The following is a 5,467-nucleotide window of genomic DNA, read 5'->3' on the forward strand; positions in this document are numbered from 1 at the left end:
TTATTAGAAATAGGTTAGAACCTGGGTCGGGTCACAAGTGATGGGTCGGGTAGTGGGCCAGCAAGTGGACTGGATAGTGAGCCTTTCAAGTGGGTTGTGGGTGTGGGCCTTTATTTAGTTTGAGCCTATCAGAATTATGGGTCATGGGCCACAAATAATTTATACTTGACTTTAAAAAAGATAAAAGATAAGTCGCTGTTATTTTTTTATATGAGGTAATTTACTCATTTATAATATTATAAAAATTTAAATTACATTAAACTCATTAAAAGAGTTTAGACCAGCATAATTCACACACAGAGGTAATTGTTCTGCTCGTTGTCGAACCCTTACAACATTTAGCGATTTAAATGAGATATATTATCTTTATTAGGTTTATGTGTCCAAATGCGAAAATGAGTTTCCTAAATCTTGTATTTCCACTTTTAGTAATTGTGTAGATTATAATTGAACTGGCATTCTTTTATCCAATCAAAATGAGTATTATTGCATGTGTTAACTCTTGTGATTAGGTGACCATCCCTTGGTGATATTGAAGTCGAAAAATTCTACAATCATCGTCTTTGTGGGGAAAATCTAATCCAAACCAGTTTAATCGAATCTGAACTAATTATATGATAAGTGCAATACACTAGAGTGTACCACCTTTGTTAATTGAGTTTTTTGTAGTGGAAATGACAGTCAACAAGGAGGATCAATTATATGTATAAATTAGAAAATCAATTACCACTTAAAGAAATACGATTTTTTTGCTATAATTAATCATTATGGTTAAAAGAAAAAGACTGTAGAGAATATAAATTAATCACGGGCCCACAACGATCAGTAGCCGTTGTTTCTACAGATGAGGCCAAAACATTAATTAGTCTAGGATAAAACTATTAAGTTGGCCATAATATTGATTAACCGTAGTAAAAGTTTAAGTTTTCACATTAATTTTGTTTGACTATAGTTAATAGAATTGATTTATCATGATTTTAAATTGTTGCTGTTTATAGTGTAGTAAAAAAAAAATTTTACTATAATATTTATTGATTATCAGAGCGGAAGAAAGGCCTCACGATAGAGCTTCAAAGAAGACCCCAGTGGAAGATTAGCCACTATATCGAGCCTAGTTATAGTATCTTATACATAACTTATATCATAAAGTAAATTTCACACAAATGTACGAAAAAAAAATTAAATAATGTAAATAACAATGTACTATTGAAAAATTTAAATTGGAGAAAATATTAAAGGAAAAAATGCAAGCAACCCCCTTGTGATATCGCAAATGAGCAAATTACCTCCTTATAAAAAAAATAAATAGCGATTTACCTCCCTATATTTTTTAAAATAAAGCAATTACCCCCCTATGATTTTTAAAATAAAGCAATCTACCTCCCTGTATAAGAAGGTAAATTGCTTCGTTTTAAAAAGTATAGGGTGGTAAATTGCTATATTTTTTTATAGTGAGATAATGTGCTCATTTTTAATATCACAATGGATAAATTGCTATTTACCCAAATATTAAATGGTCCAATTCTTGATAATTTTAGTTCCCGTTAGCCTTCTTCTTCCGGTAGTTCTCGAATATCTCTATAGATATGGGTACATGCCCAACTATGTTTCCTTTTCGAATAGATATGGGTTAAATTATTTAAATTAAATTTAAATTAATTAAAACATTAAATATTATGATATATTATTTAGATAAAATAAAATAAAATGCAATAACCTAGCCGTCTTTAAGGTTCTAAAAACGGCTTCAAATGTATGAAATTAAATGGGTGTTTGGTTAAGCTTATAAACTCCTCTAGACAGCTTATAAGATGTTTGAGAGCTTATAAGTTCTAAATATTTGTTTGGATAATTTTTTTTTAAAGAGATTATAGAATCTTAAAATAAGATGATTTGAATATTATAAGTTCTTTAAAAAAAAAGTTAATTTTTTTAACTTTTTTTATAAGATCTTATTAACTATATTAAATTAATATGTTATAAGATAAAAGTGTCCGCATTCGTACACTTATACACTCTCTCTGTCTTATACACACATCCACATTACACACACACACACACTCTCTCTCTAGGATTTAAATTCCTTTTTTTTTGCTATTTAATTTTTTTAATATTCAAAAAAGATAAAATATTTTAATTTTTAGTAATAGATTATTATAGTTAAATACAAATAAGATTGATATTGATATTATATTTACTACAAAATATAAATTCAAGATATTATATATACGATTAGAAATAATTATTACATTAACAAAATATATATATAGTTAAACTACTTATATGATATGAAAACTAATAATACGGGCAGCAGACAACAATATCAAAAGCAGATTGAATGTTGACTTATATGAATAAATAAAACAATATTTTACTAAATTATAGAGGGCAGGAAAGGATTATCATATCCCCACTGTTTAAGCCGAAGCCTCTGCAGCTTCTGCTTAATTTAATTATCATTAGAGTAATGAAGCACGAAATTATCATAATCTTGTAGGCAGAAATTTTAGCCCGGACCCAATTCGATCAAATTTGAATTAATCACATGGTAAGTGTATTATATTTGTTATATGATTGATGTACAATTAAGGAAAAATGACCAATCACATAGCGAGTGTATCACACTTGCTCTATGATTAATCTCCATAACATGAAAGATTAATGTACTTGTGATTTATTAGTCTAAGGATAATTAAGCAGAACTTTCGGCTTAAAGAGTGGGGGAAATTCCTTTAATTTGTACACCTCTATACATAACTCAGTCAACTGTTCTATTTAATATTCATTAACGTACAATTAATTTGGAAAAATACTAATTCGGATGGAATTTGATTTGATCGGAATTAATTATATAACAAATGTAATATATATGTTATATGATTAGTATATAATTTAAAAAAGTGATTAAATTATATAATAAGTATATTATACTTACCATGTAATTAATTTGATTCGATCGGACCTGATTTTGGTAAAAAAAAAAGTTCATTAATCTGCTTAATGCTGTGAACTATTTCTTTGATACTGTTGTAACTGGTAATTATTAATTAGTTATATATTTGATTATTTGATATTTAAGGTGTGATGTAATTGTAATTAATTTACTCAAAAGAAATTGGACATTTTTCTATGAGGGAAACGACTAAGAGGGTAGTTTATTTGAAAACTCTTACATCTTATAAAATATTTGAAGAGTTTAAAGATGTTTAATGTTATTTTAGAATAAGATGTTAAAGTGTTTGAATAAATAAGAAAGTTAGAGTATTTGCGAAAATAAGTTTTTCATACCGTAACAATGGCCGAAGAAAAAAGCCATCAAATTATTAGAATTTAAACTTTGGAGGAAAACGTCAATTATATGAAAGATAAAAGAGAAATACTAATAAAATTATTAGCATATTTTTATTTATTGAATTTTAAGAGCTTATGAAATATTTTAGAAAAGTTGGATGAACATAACATTTTCTTTAAAGAGATTGTAAGTTCCACAACATCTTACTTTATGATCTTATAAGTTCTTCAATAAAATTTTTGCCTAAGTGTCTTTAAGAGCTTTTAAACTCCCAAACATTTTATATAGAATTATCAATAGGTAAGGTCATATTCTATCCATAGGTAAGGTCATATTCTATCCAGACTCGTGCAAATGAGTTCCATTTATTAAACTAGTTGTTATGGCAATGCCGTTTTTGCGTGCATATTATGAATAAATTGTTTACATACTTTAAAATATATCAGTAATAATATTATAAGTATAAATAAAATACATAAATTAATACATTACATTAAAAAATAAAAAAAATAAGAAATAAAGAAAAAATATAATTTATTAATTAATAAAAAAATTTAAAAATTAAATAAGTTAGTTATTTTATCGATTGAAGGGTATTTTTTACTTCATAAAAAATTAGGACAACGATGTTATTAACAATCGCTTGTGAGTTTGGAATATTTTTTCTTTTTATATAATATAGATAATACCCAAACTCTATCCAACCTCCTCAAGACCTAAGGGTCCTAAACCCAATGCCATTGTTTTAGATGTGATTTTTTTATTTTGGGTAGGCTTAGACCCATTTTTTTTTCTTTCTAATGTTGTCGGACAATATTTAACGTATTTATTTAAAACAAGATTATTGAGAAAAGGCTAAATAAATTTTAAATAAAGGAACAAATGGTAAAACATATTAGATATATATTTCACACAAATTTACTTGGAGCAAGAATCACCAAAACGAGACAAAATAGATTAATTACTTATATTTTTTAATATCAAAATAAATGATTAAAAAAACATAGAAATATGTGTTTTGAATTAGCAACAATTTACCATATTGTTTACTATATACATTAGATTTATCAATATATATTAATTTTTTTATTTTTATTCATAATTTATCAATAAATTATTGAGACCCAATTCACAAATAACTCTTTTTTTAGAGAATTTTTTCAAAGAATATGTTATTTATCATATTTTTTAAATAATAATATAATAAAAATATTAAATCTACATATTTATTAGAGATGGAATTTAATAATATAGAACTTTAAGCTTTAATTTTATCACTTAACCAAACATTATATATTTTCTTCAAGATGTTGAAAAATATGCCTAGATAGCATAATTTATATATTTATATAATCAATTATTCAACTATTTATTGATTAAAAAAATATACATAGTAATTAAAGAATTACACGATAAATAATTTTATGATGTCTTAAGTTTTTTAAAATTTATTCACTTAAACTTAGATAGATTGATAAACAATAATTCAAATGATTGGAGGAAAAAAAAATAGAAATGGTTTTTTGGATCCAAATTGGGTGCACAAAACTTATGAGTATTGATGGGTAGCGATTCAATTCAAATTTAATATATATATATATATATATATTTAATGAGTTTGGTGTCTAATAATATTTATTGGGCCTAGGTATGAGTTTTTGAGTTAGTCAATGAATATGGATATGATCTTACCCTGTTTATTGACATCCATAATCTTATCAAATATTTTGGGAAACTTATAAGTTCTACTAAACACCCTCTAATTATATTTTGGGATAATTATATTTCTCTCCCTTCTCTTGAAATTTGGTGTAATTACAAATAAACCTCTTGTAATTTGGAAAATTAGATCTAGCAACCTTGAACGTTGCTTTCGTCTTACAAATAAGTCCATTTGTTAATTAGTCAAAATTTATTGATATTAACAAAAAACTGAATGAAGATTGATATTTATCCTTGATTGACTTATAACTTATTTATAGCAGGTCAAACAATTTTTTTTACTGAACCACGTACCTTTATAACGTGGAAAATATGCATTCTCACATGTATTAATACATAAAAATCTATGTAGATAATTTAATCATAAAAAGATTTATTTAATTTGTAATAAATCAATAATAAGTCCATCGGGGTAAATAAAATTCTTGAAATTTGCTCCCCCCCCCCCCCCAA

The sequence above is a fragment of the Sesamum indicum genome, linkage group LG11 (genome assembly GCF_000512975.1).
Source record: "Sesamum indicum cultivar Zhongzhi No. 13 linkage group LG11, S_indicum_v1.0, whole genome shotgun sequence".
NCBI lineage: Eukaryota > Viridiplantae > Streptophyta > Magnoliopsida > Lamiales > Pedaliaceae > Sesamum > Sesamum indicum.